Source organism: Chiloscyllium punctatum, chromosome 7 (genome assembly GCF_047496795.1).
Source record: "Chiloscyllium punctatum isolate Juve2018m chromosome 7, sChiPun1.3, whole genome shotgun sequence".
Lineage (NCBI taxonomy): Eukaryota > Metazoa > Chordata > Chondrichthyes > Orectolobiformes > Hemiscylliidae > Chiloscyllium > Chiloscyllium punctatum.
This window is the reverse complement of record NC_092745.1, coordinates 132,797,188-132,815,274: the sequence shown is the minus strand read 5'-3', so window position 1 is coordinate 132,815,274 and position 18,087 is coordinate 132,797,188. Positions and strand designations below refer to the sequence as shown.

The 18,087-nt window shown below is 49.8% G+C and overlaps 1 protein-coding gene across 4 annotated transcripts in view; it reads right to left on the bottom strand.

The window, feature by feature from the left end:
• The window catches only part of LOC140480153 (choline transporter-like protein 5), a 284,053-nt gene that overhangs the window by 145,203 nt on the left and 120,763 nt on the right, over positions 1 to 18,087 (bottom strand). The gene's annotated exons all lie outside the window — the stretch shown is intronic.

Sequence of the window (18,087 nt, the reverse complement as noted above, 5' to 3'; positions counted from 1 at the left end):
CCCTCCACCCCGCTCGCCCCCGCCCTCCACGCCACCCCCGCGCCCCCTCCCCTCCACTCCCATCCCCCCTCGCCCCCTCCCTCCCCTCCCGCCCCCCGTACCCCCTCCCTCCCCCTACCCCGTCCCGCCCCTAGACGCCCTCCCTACCCCCTATACCCCATCCCTCCTGCTTGACCCCCAGTCCCTCCTCGATACCCCCCGCCCCTATACACCCCCGCACCCCCTTCCCTATACACCCCCTCACCCCCCGCCCCTAGACACCCCCTCCCCTCCCTCCCCTCCCGCCCCTCCCTCCCCTATACCCCCTCCCTCCCCTCCCTCCCCTATACCCCCTCCCTCCCCTCCCTCCCCTCCCGCCCCTATACCCCCTCCCCTATACCCCCTCCCCTCCCGCCCCTATACCCCCTCCCCTATACCCCCTCCCCTATACCCCTCCCCTATACCCCCTCCCTATCTCTATAACCCCCCTCCCGCCCCTGCACCCCTCCCGCCCCTGCACCCATCCCTATCTCTGTTACCCCCTCCTGCCCCTACACCCCCTCCTTATCTCTGTAACCACCTCCCGCCCCTACACCCCCACCCGCCCCTACACCCCCACCCTATCTCTGTAACCACCTCCCGCCCCTACACCCCCACCCGCCCCTATACCCCCTCCCTATCTCTGTAACCCCCTCCAGCCCCTAGACCCCCTCCCTATCTCTGTAACCTCCTCCAGCCCCTACACCCCCTCCCTATCTCTGTAACCTCTTACAGCCCCTACACCCCTCCTACCCCTACACCCCTCCTACCCCTACACCCCTCCTACCCCTACACCCCTCCTACCCCTACACCCCTCCCTATCTCTGTAACCTCCTCCAGCCCCTACACCCCCCCTCCCACCCCTACACCCCCACCGCACCTACACCCCCACCGCACCTACACCCCCTCCCGCCCCTACACCCCCCTCACGCCCCTCCCGCCCCTACACCCCCCTCACGCACCTCCCGCCCCTACACCCCCCCTCACCCCCCACCCTCCCCTATACCCCCCTCCTCCCCTACACCTCCCTCCCTCCCCCCCTACATCCCCCTCCCCTACACCCCCCTCCCCTACAACCCCCTCCCTATCTCTGTAACCCCCTCCAGCCCCTACATCCCCCTCCCTATCTCTGTAACCCCCTCGAGCCCCCTCCCTATCTCTGTAACCTCCTCCAGCCCCTACACCCCCTCCCTATCTCTGTAACCCCCTCCAGCCCCTACACCCCTCCCTATCTCTGTAACCTCCTCTAGCCCCTCCACCCCTCCCTATCTCTGTAACCTCCTCTAGCCCCTCCACCCCTCCCTATCTCTGTAACCCCCTCCAGCCCCTGCACCCCTCCCTATCTCTGTAACCCCCTCCAGCCCCTATACCCCCTCCAGCCCCTATACCCCCCCATACCTCCTCCCTATACCCCCTCCCTATCTCTGTAACCCCCTCCAGCCCCTGCACCCCTCCCTATCTCTGTAACCCCCTCCAGCCCCTACACCCCCTACACCTCCTCCCTCCCCTATACCCCCCTCCCTCCCCTATACCCCCCCACCTCCACCTATAGGGGAGGGGGTATAGGGGCAGATGAACTTGACCAGGATTGGAGTGGATTAACTACAACGAGAGGTTGGATAAACTTGTTTGTACAAGTGTCTGAGGCTGAGTGGCCTAATGGCAGTGGGGGAATTATGAGGGATGTGGATACTGTGGATCGTTGGAGTCTTTTACCCAGTGTGGAAATGTCAACTGCTGGGGCGAGGGGCATAGGTTCAACGTGATAAGGAGAAGTTCAAAGGGGATATGTGAGACAAGATTTTTACACAGAGGGTGGTAGGTGACTGGAACGTGTTGACAGGGGAATTGGTAGAAGCAGATACGATAGCAATAGTTAAGAGGCATTTAGACAGACACATGAACAGGCAGGGAACAGAGGGATATGGAGCATGAGCAAGCAGATGGGATTATTGGCATCATGGCTGGCACAGACATAATGTGGTGAAGGGCTTGTTCTTATGTTGTACTGCCCTACTTTCTATGGGCGTATCATTCTTCCGAAATCTCCTGGCATGCTGGAATACTTACGGAGGGTGGTGGGATGGCTGTGTGTTACCTGGGGACCAGCCTGTCTCCAATTAACTCGCTGTTAAAGAGATTGGCCACCCCCAGGGGAAGGGAGATAGATGCACTTCCAAACGGAATACTGGGAAGGGCAGTCAGTCTGGGAAGGGTCAGCACTCAGCTCTCTGGGAGCCCAGGAGGTAGATCATGGAACAGCAGAACATCCTCCAAGGGCTGAATGGCCTACTCCAAGCAGGTGTAAATATTTCCCGAATGAACCTGTTCAGAGAAGGCTAGAGCACCTCTCTGGGGCTGGTGGGATTTGATTCGGGGCTTCCAGACTCAGAGATATGGAGACTACCACTGCTCCACAAAGCCCCTTTCCGAGCATGTGTCTGCTGCTTGTATCTTAGAATTGACAGTGGAATGATATCCCTTGTCTAATCCTCTGCTCACTCCACTCATCCAGCCCTGAACCTACCGCTGGGCCAATTAGCACCTTGGGGATGCAAAATGATCCAGGTGTCAGTTTTCCAAGTGGGAATTGGAAATTCTGGAACTCTCAGGAACCCTGATTGTGTTCTGAGATGAAACCACAGGAACCCCTGGGATTTATGAGCTATTTACTGAACTACACTGCACAGGACATGTCACTGCTGGAGAGCGGACAATTGTTCAAAGTTTCTTTTTCCAGTTTAGTATTGCTGAAAGAATTTGCTTATTTCTTAAAATAAAGGGAACTGTAAATGCCAAAGTTCGAAAGCTCCCACACAGTGAATTCCCAGGCAGATCATATTCTCTGCACTGCATATTGTTAATGTCAGGTTGCTTCCCACAGCTGTTACAGGGAATGTGTGTGGTATAACCTGGGGTAGGGGCTGGTTACCGAATCCCATTCAGTTTCAGCGAATACTGCACTCAATTATCTTCATGACTTTGACCAAAGCTGCTCACCAACTTCTCTCTGAGAGACTCAAAGGCCAAAGGAACTTCATATCCAGTTCCATGGCTGACAACTCACTCAATGGCAAAATACTTTGGCACCTTGGTAAAAACAATGACTGCAGATGCTGGAAACCAGATTCTGGATTAGTGGTGCTGGAAGAGCACAGCAGTTCAGGCAGCATCCAAGGAGCTTCGAAATCGACGTTTCGGGCAAAAGCCCTTCATCAGGAATAAAGGCAGTGAGCCTGAAGCGTGGAGAGATAAGCTAGAGGAGGGTGGGGGTGGGGAGAAAGTAGCATAGAGTACAATGGGTGAGTGGGGGAGGGGATGAAGGTGATAGGTCAAGGAGGAGAGGGTGGAGTGGATAGGTGGAAAAGAAGATAGGCAGGTAGGACAAGTCCGGACAAGTTATGGGGACAGTTACTGAGCTGGAAGTTTGGAACTAGGGTGAGGTGGGGGAAGGGGAAATGAGGAAACTGATGAAGTCCACATTGATGCCCTGGGGTTGAAGTGTTCCGAGGCAGAAGATGAGGCGTTCTTCCTCCAGGCGTCTGGTGAGGGAGCGGCGGTGAAGGAGGCCCAGGACCTCCATGTCCTCGGCAGAGTGGGAGGAGGAGTTGAAATGTTGGGCCACAGGGCGGTGTGGTTGATTGGTGCGGGTGTCCCGGAGATGTTCCCTAAAGCGCTCTGCTAGGAGGCACCCAGTCTCCCCAGTGTAGAGGAGACCGCATCGGGAGCAACGGATACAATAAATGATATTGGTGGATGTGCAAGTAAAACTTTGATGGATGTGGAAGGCTCCTTTAGGGCCTTGGATAGAGGTGAGGGAGGAGGTGTGGGCGCAGGTTTTACAGTTCCTGCGGTGGCAGGGGAAAGTGCCAGGATGGGAGGGTGGGTTGTTTGTGGGCGTGGACCTGACCAGGTCGTCGCGGAGGTAACGGTCTTTGCGGAAGGCGGAAAGGGGTGGGGAGGGAAATATATCCCTGGTAGTGGGGTCTGTTTGGAGGTGGCGGAAATGTCGGCAGATGATTTGGCTTATGCGAAGGTTGGTAGGGTGGAAGGTGAGCACCAGGGGCATTCTGTCCTTGTTACAGTTGGAGGGGTGGGGTCTGAGGGCGGAGGTGCGGGATGTGGACGAGATGTGTTGGAGGGCATCTTTAACCATGTGGGAAGGGAAATTGCGGTCTTTAAAGAAGGAGGCCATCTGGTGTGTTCTGTGGTGGAACTGGTCCTCCTGGGAGCAGATCCAGCGGAGGTGGAGGAATTGGGAATTTTGCAAGATGTAGGGTGGGAAGAGGTGTAATCCAGGTAGCTGTGGGAGTCGGTGGGTTTGTAAAAAATGTCAGTGTCAAGTCGGTCGTCATTAATGGAGATGGAGAGGTCCAGGAAGGGGAGGGAGGTGTCAGAGATGGTCCAGGTAAATTTCAGGTCAGGGTGGAATGTGTTGGTGAAGTTGATGAATTGCTCAACCTCCTCGCGGGAGCACGAGGTGGCGCCAATGCAGTCATCAATGTAGCGGAGGAAGAGGTGGGGAGTGGTGCCGGTGTAATTACGGAAGATCAACTGCTCTACGTAGCCAACAAAGAGACAGGCATAGCTGGGGCCCATACGTGTGCACATGGCTACCCCTTTGGTCTGGAGGAAGTGGGAGGATTTAAAGGAGAAATTGTTAAGAGTGAGGACCAGTTCGGCGAATGAGAGTGTCGGTGGAAGGGTACTGTTGGGGACGTCTGGAGAGGAAAAAACGGAGGGCTTGGAGGCCCTGGTCATGGCGGATGGAGGTGTAGAGGGATTGGATATCCATGGTGAAGATGAGGCGTTGGGGGCCAGGGAAACGGAAGTCTTGGAGGAGGTGGAGGGCGTGGGTGGTATCTCGAATGTATGTGGGGAGTTCCTGGACTAGGGGGGATAGGACAGTGTCGGGGCAGGAGCATACTGAGACAATGGGTCAACCAGGGTGGTCAGGCTTGTGGATCTTGGTAAGGAGGTAGAACCGGGCAGTGCGGGGTTCCTGGACTATGAGGTTGGCCATGCATTGCCCATGCATTGATCCGTGGCCAGCACCCTCAGAACGAGGGCAGCAAGGTGGTTCAGTGGGACAAGGAGTAGCTGATTTGTACACAGCAAGATCCCACCATTCATGAATGCCATCACAGCCACTTTTTGATTTTAACTATACCTCTTGTGCTCTAAGGTACTCTTTCAGCCAATATCTCCCATGGATCTATAGCAACTTTTGTTTGTTAGTCACTCCTCCTTTAGAACATATTTGACCACATTCATGCCACAATATCATTCTAGGTTATTCTAAACAGTTTTTATGCTGGAGATTGAAAGATAAATACCATAAGGCCATAAAAAAATAGGAACAGGAGTCTGCTATTTGACCCCTTGAGCCTGCTCCATCATTCAATAGGATTGTGGCTGATCTGACATTTCTCACGTCCACAGTTCTGCCCTTTCCCTGTAACCCTCGATTCCCCAACCAATAAGGAATCTACTTATCCCAGTATTGGCCATCTCTTAACCTTCTCTTCATCAAAGGAGTACATTGCCATCTCCTACATTCACTTGAGAAGGCAGACAGGCCTTGGCTTCATAAAGATAACATCTCGGACACGGCAGCACTCCCTCAGGACTCCACTCAGTGCAGTGGGTCCATCCGTGGAGACTCAGGGATCATTCCCTGGACAGGGATTTGAAGTCACCACCACAGCCACTGGGGGTGAGAGTGAACCCACTCTGACAATGACAGCTAACTCTCCAAATGATATCACCATTCAGGTGGAACAAAGAATCAATGGTTGTTGGTTGACAGGTTAGGGTTAGGAGGATAGGCACTGCAGGGTGGCACACTGGCTCAGCGGTTAGCACTGCTGCCTCACAGTGCCAGGGACCCAGGTTTGATTCCAGCTTCGGGCAACTGTCTGCGTGGAGTTTGCACGTTCTGCCTGTGTCAGAGTGGGTTTCCTCCAGGTACTTCAGTTTGTTCCCACAATCCAGAGATGTGCAGGTTAGGGTGAATTGGCCATGCTAATTGCCCATAGTGTTCAGGGATATGTAGGTTAGGTCCATTAGTCAGCGTTAATGTACAGTAATAGGGTAGGGGAATGGGTCTGTGTGGGTTACTCTTCAGAGGGTCGGTGTAGACTTGTTGGGCCAAATGGCCTGTTTCCACACTGTAGGGATTCTATGAATACAAGAGCTTTGTTCTAGATGAGAGTGAATCTCGTACGGAAGCTGGCAAGTACTAACCTTGGTGGCAGAGCCAATACACTCCATGCTACCTCACTGGCTTACTCTTCCCAATGGCAGAATACAGTTGCTTCACCTGGCACAGGGGTCACAGTCACCAACATGGTCAGTAGCACCTCCACCAGACCGTATGGGTCATTTCTGGGATGTTGAGACCAACACCAGCTCGAGTGATGTTTGCACATGATGAATCTTCTCAAGTCCAAAGGGTAAAAATTGTCCTTGAAGAACACCACTTCCACTGACACAAAGCCTCAACAAGATTCACAAACCCATCAGAAATCTTTCAGTCCTTCTTGGAACACACTCTACAACCTGATGACTAGTTCTCCATGCTACTGGATGGGTACCTTCCCACAAGAGAATTTACTTTTAAAGACTCCAAGTGCTGTGTGTATTGTAACGTCTGTTTCATAACTTGTAATGTGTTTCACTCTTTTAAGAGAAGTAACCCACAGAGTTAATCCATCCTTGAAGAGCAATTGATTATCAATCGTTAATCATTAACGTCCCAGTGATGATTCAACTCCAACTTCACTGGAAACACGTCCAACTGTGAGCTGAGAACTGGCCTATTGCTAACTGCTCGGATACAGTGTTCCACAGAAGATGGCGTAAGGGATGGCTCAGGGAAAGACAGGGGCCCACTTGCTGCAGCAGGGGGTGGAACACAAGGAGCAGCTTGCTGCCTGATCAGAGACACTGCTTTCTGAATGAACTCTGTGCAGGTGACGTCTGCATTTAACGGCTGGAGATCCCATAAAGCATGGCAAAGGGAGTTCCCTGTGACCTCCTGGCCAGTATTTCTAGAGTAATGATGAGTCAATAGAGTGCAGGAGGAGGCCGTTTGGCCCATTGAATCTATGGCAGCTCATTAGCAACTTAATCACTCACATCCTCAGTTCTATCTCCACAGCCGCATAAGTTTATTACCCATCATTGACCTCCCAATTCCCTTTTGAATAAATTCATTGTTTTCACTTTCTCCGTTCCCATAAGCAGTGGAATCTATGTCATGATGATGATGTTTTCCTCCTTTCACCCCCTGCGTCCCAGACTAAGAGGTGTAATCTGTGTACCCCTCAGTATTAGTGCAATCAGTCAAATGGGAACATCTATATGCTCTCAACTTAAACCAAAGCTGTTGTAATCTTGTAGACCTCCAAAGAGAACATGTGCAGCATCTAAAATCTCCCATCCCTGGAATATTTCAGGTCCCCTTCCTCTGAGCACTCTCAGGTTACACATACCCCTGTTATTACTCAATAATATCACTGAAATGGATTGTGTGGCTCATCAGAAAGTGTTCTATGTGGGATCTTGCTGTGTGTAAATCAGCTGCCCAGTTATCTCCATTACAAGAAAGATTGTCGTCCCAAGACCTAGACTGGCTGTGAAATGCTGTGCTCTGTCCTCGGGTTCTGAAAGACTTTCTCCACATTTATTCTCCTCCCAAGTTCATAGGCTGCTCAAGATGTCCACTCTTTGCTGCTGCCCAGAGACAAAATTCAGAAGCACTGTGCTGGTCATGGTGGACAGAATTAAAACACACCTCAAAAAGCCACTTTCCACTGTAGTCACAGCTGTGAGATGTTGTGTTGGATTTGAAGCAGCTCCCCTGTGACTACATGGAATGTCAGCTCTGGGAGTAATGTCAGACTTAGCTACGAGAGACAGAGATGGATGATTCTCCAAATTCATTCTCTGTAGGTTTGCATCACTGCTTGGTCCAGCATTTATTGCCCGTCCCTAGTTGCCCCTTCAGAAGGTAGGGCTGAGCTGCTTTCTTGAATCGCTGCAATCCGAGTGCTGTAAGTAGACCCACAATGCCCTTAGGGAAGGAATTCCAGGATATTAACCCAGCGAAGGGATAGCGATGTATCTCCAAGTCAGTATGGTGAGTGGCTTGAAAAGGAAATTTGTCAGTAGGATTCATGTATCCCCTGTCCCTGGAAAGGCAATCTAAGAAACTCTGGTGAATTTCTGCAGTGCATCTTGTAGATAGTACACACTGCTGCTACTGAATGTCAGTGGATGAGGGAGTGGATGCTGTGATGTGGTGCAATGGGGCTAACCCTACTGATTGACGACAGTTCTGCCTTTAGTTTCATAATTCCAAACAAATCCATCCTTCAACTCTGAAACCTAGGTGTCAGCTCCCCCATCTCTAACTGGATCCTCGACTTCCTGACCCAAAGAGCGCAATTGTTAAGAATAAGTGACAACATCTCCTCCACCATAATCCCCAACATAAGCGTACTCAGCTCAGCTCCCTGCTATACTTCTCAAACACTCACTTCTGTGTGGCCAACTCCATTGACATGTTTGCTGATGACATCACTGTTGGAGGTCAGATCTTAAACAACTAGGAGAAAGTGAGGACTGATGAAGGGCTCATGCCTGAAACATCGACTCTCCTGCTCCTCGGATGCTGCCTGAACAGCTGTGCTTTTCCAACACCACACTCTCGACTCAGATCTTAAACAACGATGAGATAAAATACAGGAAAGAGACTGAGTGCTTGGTGATATGCTGTAAAGGTAGTAATCACTCCATCAGTGTCAGGAAAGTGAAGGAGCTGGTCATTGACTCCAGAAAGTGGAGTGGAGGGCACAGTGGGGCTGAGGGGGAGATGGCTGAGAGTGTCACGTTCCTGGGAGTGACAATCCCCAACAATCTGTCCTGGTCCACCCATGTCAACACAACAATCAAGAAAGCACACCAACACCTCTATTTCCTCAGGAGACAAAGAAAATTCAGCATGTGCACAAAGACTCTCAGCAATTTTCATAGATGCACCATAGAAAGCATCCTATCGGTCTGGCAACTGCTCCTCCCCAGACCACAAGAAATTACAGAGAGTTGTGAACACAGCCTAGCCCATCATGCAAACCAGAATTCCATTCATTGACTCCATCTATACTTCCCGCTGCCTCAGGAAGGCAGCTCACATCATCACAGACTCTCACCAGGTTATACTCGCTTCCATCCCCTTCATTCGGTCAGAAGATATAAACGTTTGAATACACGTATGAACAGATTCATGAGCAGCTTCTTCCCTGCTGTTATCAGACATTTGAACAGGGACCTCTCAAATGTTAATTCTGATTTCTCTCTCTCTGCACCTTCCCTGAAGCTGTAACAGTGTATTCTGCATTTCATTATGTTATCCTGATACATTTTGGATTGTACAATCTGCTATATCTGCCAAGATACGTTGAAACAACACTTTTCACCGTATCTTGGAACATGTGGCAACAATAAATCAAACACAAACTCAAAAGCTCAGGAGATTGCTTTGTCCCGGATGGTGTCAGGCTCTGTGTGTTACTGTATGTGCAACCATGGAGACCTCAAAGAGGACATCTTCTCGAGAGCAATTTAGGATAGGCAATGAATGCTAGCCCAGCCAGAAACACTCCAATTCCATAAATGATTAGGAAAAAACAAGCACCTGACTTGGGTGTAAAACATTTTGGGATATACAGGTGATGTTCTGAAGCAGAGACATACCAGACTTGAAACGTTAACTGTGTTTCACTGACGCTGCCAGACCTACTGAGTTTCTCCAGCATTCTTTGTGCTTGTTTGGAATGTACAGAGTCACAATAAAAATCCAGGTTTCTCTGTTTTTCCTCTATGTTGTGGTGGAATGATTTTGGGAAGTCAGGGAGTGAGATATATGGCCTCACTAGTCAGCACAGTATTCAGGGGTCACCAGCTAAGAGTTTCTGGTCAATTGTGATCCTCAGGATGTTGATGGTAGGGATTCAATGATTTGTTGATTACAAGCTAGTTTCATTGACTCAGAGATAACAGATTTGAAAAGCACCTCCAAGTGACAGCAACTTAAACTCAAATAGAAAGCTGGTCTCAGTGATAGCCTATCGTTGAATTGTTGAAAAAACCCATCTGGGTCACAAATGGCCTTTAGTGAGAGAATCTGCTGTCCTTACCTGGTCTGGCCTACATGTGACTCCAACCCACAGCAATGTGGTTGTCTCTTAATTATTCTCTGAACTGACCCAGCATGCCACTGGTGTAAGGGACAGTTAGGACTGGCCAGTAAGGGGTGGTTTTGTCAGTGACTCACACATCCCATGAAAGAACAAACAAAACCCTGTCTGAATGATACATAATTAGACCATTTCACCCACAACTGCACCAGCCAATAGAATTCCATCAAGTTAAACCATAAAGGAGTCGGGTTTTGTCAATTTGTAACAAACTAAGTACTCTGGCGCATTTTTATACTTTTCAATTAAACTGAAATGACACCTCTCAGTTGAGACAACAATTTCCTCCTCTTTATTTGTGCTAATTACAACTGAAATACAGAAAGGGAAAACACATCATTACACCGAACAGCACAATGTATCCTGTTAATCCGTTTGCATCATTTCATTTACAGGCCCTTTCCTAAAGTGAGATTTTACTCGTTATATCGGTGAACATGTCAAATGCAACCCAAAATGTAAATCCCAGACATGCTACATCTCCCTTAAACAAAGGAGAGTATTACAGTTTTATGGCCCCATTCATGACCCTGACACATCCCAAAGCTCTTTAAAGTCAACAATGGGACAAGGAGTAGCTGATTTGTACACAGCAAGATCCCACCATTCATGAATGCCATCACGGCCACTTTTTGATTTTAACTATACCTCTTGTGCTCTAAGGTACTCCTTCAGCCAATATCTCCCATGGATCTATAGCAACTTTTGTTTGTTAGTCACTCCTCCTTTAGAACATATTTGACCACATTCATGCCATAATATCATTCTAGGTTATTCTAAACAGTTTTTATGCTGGAGATTGAAAGATAAATACCATAAGGCCATAAAAAAATAGGAACAGGAGTCTGCTATTTGGCCCCTTGAGCCTGCTCCATCATTCAATAGGATTGTGGCTGATCTAACATTTCTCACATCCACAGTTCTGCCCTTTCCCTGTAACCCTCGATTCCCCAACCAATAAGGAATCTACTTATCCCAGTATTGGCCATCTCTTAACCTTCTCTTCATCAAAGGAGTACATTGCCATTTCCTACATTCACTTGAGAAAGCAGACAGGCCTTGGCTTCATAAAGATAACATCTCGGACACGGCAGCACTCCCTCAGGACTCCACTCAGTGCAGTGGGTCCATCCGCGGAGACTCAGGGATCATTCCCTGGACAGGGATTTGAAGTCACCACCACAGCCACTGGGGGTGAGAGTGAACCCACTCTGACAATGACAGCTAACTCTCCAAATGATATCACCATTCAGGTGGAACAAAGAATCAATGGTTGTTGGTTGACAGGTTAGGGTTAGGAGGATAGGCACTGCAGGGTGGCACACTGGCTCAGCGGTTAGCACTGCTGCCTCACAGTGCCAGGGACCCAGGTTCAATTCCAGCCTCAGGCAACTGTTTGGCAGATGAAGTTAAAATTAGATAAATGCAAGGTGCTGCATTTTGGAAAAGCAAATCAGGGCAGTACTTATACACTCATTGACAAGGTCCTGGGGAGCATTGTTGAACAAAGAGACCTAGGGGTGCTGGTGCATAGTTCCTTGAAAATGGAGTGGCAGGGAGACAGAGAGGTGAAGAAGGCTTGTCTTCATTGGTCAGAGTATTGAGTACAGGAGTTGGGAGGTCATGTTGCATCTGTACAGGACATTGGTTAGGCCATTTTCGGAACATTGTGTTCAATTCTGGTCTCCATCCTATTGGAAGAATGTTGTGAAACTTGAAAGGGTTCAGAAAAGATTTACAAGAATGTTGCAAGGGTTGGAGGGTTTGAGTTATAGGGAGAGGCTGAATAAACTGGGGCTGTTTTACCTGGAGCATCAGAGGCTGAGGGGTGACCTTATAGAGGTTTATGAATTCATGAGGGGCATGGATAGGATAAATAGGCAAAGTCTTTCCCCTGGGGTGGGGGAGTCCAAAGCTAGAGGGCATAGGTTTAGAGTGAGAGGGGAAAGATATAAAAGAGACCTAAGGGGCAACTTTTTCATGCATAGGATGGTGCGTGTATGGAATGAGCTGCAAGAGGATGTGGTGGAGGCTGGTACAATTACAGCATTAAAAAGGCATCTGGATGGAGATATGAATAGGAAGGGTTTAGAGGGATGTGGGCCGGGTGCTGGCAAATGGGACGAGATTAGGTTTCTGGAGGGATGTTAAATCAATACAATTTATAGACTTCCCTTCATTTCCCTCTTTTAATTTACCCCAGGTATTCAAATTGACAGCAGTTACTATTGATGGCTGCTCTTTATCTGCGGTAGACACACACATGGTGTAAAACAAGGAGTTAATGCTTGTTTGCTGCCTCATTCTATTGAGTTAAGAAAAGATTTACTCAGCTCATTTACTTCCAATGTGCAGTAAAACACAATCCACATTGAATTCCTGTCCCATGATCTCGGTTTTAATGGTCTCAGAGAAGTTATGGATTAGCAAAGACATTAAAACCATTAAGGTGCAACAATGGCACTTTCAGCTCCAGATTCAACTATTCAAGGTTCAAGAGCCACTGGAGACAGCAGCAAACACCTTCAACGTAGAAAAGGGAGAGTACTGCACTGTCAGAGGGTCAGTACTGAGGGAGTACTGCACTGTCAGAGGGTCAGTGCTGAGGGAGTGCTGCACTGTCAGAGGGTCAGTGCTGAGGGAGTGCTGCACTGTCACAGGGTCAGTACTGAGGGAATGCTGCACTGTCAGAGGGTCAGTGCTGAGGGAGTGCTGCACTGTCAGAGGGTCAGTGCTGAGGGAGGGCCTCACTGTCAGACAGTCACTGCTGAGGGAGCGTCGCACTCTCAGAGGGTCAGTGCTGAGGGAGTGCCGTACTGTTGGAGGGTCAATGCTGAGGAAGTGCCACACTGTCAGAGGGTCAGCACTGAGGGAGTGCTGTGATTTTCTTGGAAGGGTTAATGTGAAAATGCAGAGTCAGTTCCCAAAGTAAAAAATTTCTCTCCCATCCCTTCAGTCTCTGTGGTGACTATATGACCTTTTCCAGTATTTTCTGAGTTTATTATCAGGAGGTGAAGATAATGACCAGCATCACACCATTCTTTGCAATGTTCCTGTGATATCATTATGTTCAAATCATACTCTCAATGGTGAAATGCCAGATAAACATTGGAAAATTTGCCAGAGTGGTTGTTAAAGAGACAAACAAAGTACCCTTCAATTTATTAATGATTTGTTTCTTGCTGCTCCACATCTAACTGCCTTGAATCCCACAAACCCTTGCCAAGTTTAACCTGTATAAAATAATACAGTCTCTTTGACCCTACTCCTCTGGTTTTTCCCCACAATCATGCAAAGATTTACCTCCCAGTATTTCCTAGATTCCCCTCTGAAAGTTCTGACTGAATCTGCTCCCACAGCCCGTTCAGGTAGCACATTCCCTCTCACAACAACACACTGTGATAAACAATCCCGTGATCTCCCAGACTGACTGCTCTGGCCCTTACTCTCATAGCTGTAATTCCAACACATCACAGATCTCAGCAAGTTAAACTGAAATGAGCTGCCAAGGGTCAATCAAAGAAGTTCCACTGCAATGGCTTTAATCACATCCTCGTCCTCTCAGTTAGTTGCCTCAAGAAATTTGCCCTTAGCAAAGGAATTTTGGCACGAATTTAAGTTTTTGACAATTTCTTCAGTTGTGTGAGAGAACAGTGAGGAGAGAGGAACCTAAGTAGCTGTCTCTCAAGCCTGTTCTGATGGTCATTATGAACATGACCGAACATTCCCTTGAGATGCTCTGGTTTCCTGTCTCCCTTGACTGTTCAGCTCAGTCGGCTGGGTCCAGGATATGAAATAGTGAGGAATGCAGATGCTGGAGAAATCAGAGTCAATAAAGCGTGGTGCTGGAAACAACACAGCAGGTCAGACAGCATCTGAGGAGGAGAGTCAACGTTTTGGGCTTAACCCTTCATCAGCACTGGGGAGGGGGGTGGAGGCCGAGATATAAAGGGGGGGTGGGGTTGAGGGAAAGTTGGTTAGGATGGCAATAGGTGGGAGGTGATGATGATAGGTCGATAGGAAGGGTGGAGCAGATAGATGGGAAGGAAGCTGGACAGTTAGGTCAGGTCAAGGGCAAGGCATGAGTCAGAGGGTTGGATCTCGGATGGGGTGGGGGGGGAGGTGAGATTTGGAAACTGGGGAATTTCAATGTTGAGGCCATGTGTTTGTAGACTCCCAAGGCAGGATTTGAAGTGTTCTTCCTCCAGTTTGAGAGTGCCTGGTTTTGGTGGTGGAGGAGGCCCAGAATGGACATGTCATAACCTGGAGAAAAAGCATTGGCTGTGTGTGTGGATCTTTCTGAGAGAGGGGGTCCCTGAACTGGGGCTGAGAGAGGGACGCCCTGAGCTGGGGCAGGGAGAGGGAGATCCTGAGCTGGGCAGGGAGAGGGAGGGCCTGAGCTGGGGCTGGGAGAGGGAGGGCCTGAGCTGGGGTAGGGAGAGGGAGGTCCTGAGCTGGGGTAAGGAGAGGGAGGCCCTGAGCTGGGTTAGGGAGAGGGAGGCCCTGAGCTGGGTTAGGGAGAGGGAGGCCCTGAGCTGGGGTAAGGAGAGGGAGGCCCTGAGCTGGGTTAGGGAGAGGGAGGCCCCGAGCTGGGGAAGGGAGAGGGAGGCCCTGAGCTGGGGTAGGGAGAGGGAGATCCTGAGCTGGGCAGGGAGAGGGAGGTCCTGAGCTGGGGTAGGGAGAGGGAGGTCCTGAGCTGGGGTAGGGAGAGGGAGATCCTGAGCTGGGCAGGGAGAGGGAGATCCTGAGCTGGGCAGGGAGAGGGAGGGCCTGAGCTGGGGCAGGGAGAGGGAGGGCCTGAGCTGGGGCTGGGAGAGGGAGGCCCTGAGCTGGGGTAGGGAGAGGGAGGCCCTGAGCTGGGGAAGGGAGAGGGAGGTCCTGAGCTGGGGAAGGGAGAGGGAGGCCCTGAGCTGGGGAAGGGAGAGGGAGGCCCTGAGCTGGAGTAGGGAGAGGGAGGCCCTGAGCTGGGGAAGGGAGAGGGAGGCCCTGAGCTGGGGAAGGGAGAGGGAGGGCCTGAGCTGGGGAAGGGAGAGGGAGGCCCTGAGCTGGGGTAAGGAGAGGGAGGCCCTGAGCTGGGGTAGGGAGAGGGAGGCCCTGAGCTGGGGTAAGGAGAGGGAGGTCCTGAGTTGGGGTAAGGAGAGGGAGGCCCCGAGCTGGGGTAGGGAGAGGGAGATCCTGAGTTGGGGTAAGGAGAGGGAGGCCCCGAGCTGGGGCAGGGGGAGGGAGGCCCTTAGCTGGGGTAGGGAGAGGGAGGCCCTGAGCTGGGGCTGGGAAAGGGAGGTCCTGAGTTGGGGAAGGGAGAGGGAGGCCCTTAGCTGGGGTAGTGCTGGCTGCAGTGAGAGTAGGTGCTGGCACATGGCTGTGAGTGTGTAGAGGAGGATCCAGAGGGAGAACTGGTTCTGGAGGCTCTGGTTTTGCTGAAGGTAATGGTTGTCCCAGTTTGATCCAGATTGAAACGGTCTGAATGTTGTCTGGTGTCCATGGGGGATAAGTCGGTTTTGTAGGTAGGTACTGAGTAAGGAGACATGGCTGTAGTAATGGGATTGTTTCAGGATGTGGTTGAAGTCTGACCAGCTCTATAACCTGTTGAAGATAATTCTAGGCTGGTGTGGTTGGGGCCTGCCCCTTGCCCCACAGTGGTATTATTCCCTGAGCCAGGCTGAGTAACCCTTGGTCCTCAAATAAAAGACATCAAGAGACTCATTCAGATGAAAACGTCTTGCATTTATATAGTGCCTTTCATCACTCCCCATTTACCAAAAGGCAGAGCACCAACAATGTGGTCTGCTCTACACTGGGGAAATGAGGGGAAGACACTTTGCTGAACACCCACATTCTGCCCACAAAAAAAGACCCTGAGCTTCCAGTTGCATGTCACTTCAGGATGTGGTTGAAGGGACTGATAGCAGCTGAACACGTGGCTGCAAGGATGGTGCAGGAGGGAGGGTTTCAGCTTTATGGATAATTGGGGCTCATTCTGGGAAGGTGGGACCTGTACAAACAGGACAGTCTTCACTTGAACCAGAGGGGTAATAATATCCTGGGTGGGAAATTTGCTGGTGCTATTCGGGTGGGTTTAAACTAACTCAGCAGGGGGGTGGGAACCTGAGGTGTAGTTTCCAGTACACAGGAGGATTGAGAGTAGGGAGGGCATGGACAGGATTTCATGGTCACAGGAATGTGTTGGCAGACAGAAAGCTGGTTTGAAGTGTGTCTATTTCTATGCCAGGAATATCCAGAATAAGGTAGGTGAGCTTGCAGCATGGATAGGTACCTGGGACTCGATATTGTGGCCATTACTGAGACATGGATAGAGCAGGGTCAGGAATGGATGTTGCAGGTTCCACGGTTCAGATCTTTCATAAAGATCAGGGAAGTTGGTAAAAGAGGGGGAGGTGTGGCTTTGTTAGTCAAGGCCAGTATAATGATGGCTGAAAGAACATTTGACGAGGATTCATCCACTGAGGTGGTATGGGCTGAGGTTAGAAACAGGAGAGGAGAGGTCACACTGCTTGGAGTTTTTTATAGGTCTACACAGAGTTCCAGGGAGGTGGAAGAGAGGATTAGCAAAAGTATTCTGGGTAGGAGAAACATCGGAGCAACATCGAGGGCCAAAGGGCCTGTACTGCGCTGTATGAGTGAAAGGAATACGGTGGTCATTATGGGGGACTTTAACTTCCCCAACATTGACTGGAAATGCTATAACTCTAGTACGTTGGATGGATCAGTTTTTGTCCAATGTGTACAGGAGGGTTTCCTGACACAGTATGTTGAAGGGCCGACAAGAGGGGAGGCCACACTGGATCTGGTACTTGGTAATGAACCAGGCCAGGTGTATGATTGTAGGTGAGCATTTTGGAGAGTGACCGTAATTCGGTTACGTTTAGTTTAGCGATGGAAAGGGATAAGGACATGCTACAGGGGAAGAGTTATAGATGGGGAAAGGGCAATTATAATGCAATTAGGCAAGTCTTAGAAGGCATAGAATGGGGCAGCAAAATGTAGGGGATGGGGACAATCAAAATGCAGAGCTTGTTTAAGGTACAGATATTGCATGTCCTTGATAGATATGCCCCTGTCAGGCAGGGAGGAAGTGATAAGATAAGGGAACCGTGGTTTACTAAAGAAATTGTATCACTTGTTAAGCGAAAGAGGGAGGCTTATGTGACGTTGAAGCGAGATAGTTCAGATGAGGCGATGGAGAGTTACAGATTAGCGAGAAAGGATTTAAAGAGAGAGTTAAGAAGAGCAAGGAGGGGACATGAGCAGTCTTTAGCCGATAGAATAAAGGAGAACCCTGAAGCTTTCTATAGGTATGTGAGGAATAAAAGGATGATGAGGGTAGGAATAGGGCCAAAGACAGAAGTGGGAAGTTGCGTGTGGACCCTGTGGAGATTGGAGAGGTGCTAAATGAATATTTCTCAAGTGTTTTCACTCAGGAAATGGAGAATATTGTAGAGGAGAAGACTGAGATACAGGCTATTAGACTTGAATGGATTGAGGTTAGTAAGGTGGAGGTCTTATCAACTCTAGAAGGTGTGAAATTAGATAAGTCCCCTGGGCCAGATAGGATTTATCTGAGGATTCACTGGGAAGCTAGGGAGGAAATGGCCGAGCCTTTGGCTTTGATCTTTGAGTTGTCATTGTCTACAGGTTTAGTACCAGAGGACTGGAGGATTGCAAATGTTGTGCCCTTGTTCAAGAAGGGCAGTAGAGATGACCCATGTAATTATAGACCATTGAGCCTTATGTCTGTTGTAGGAAAAGTTTTGGAAAGGATTATAAGAGATAGGATTTATAATCATCT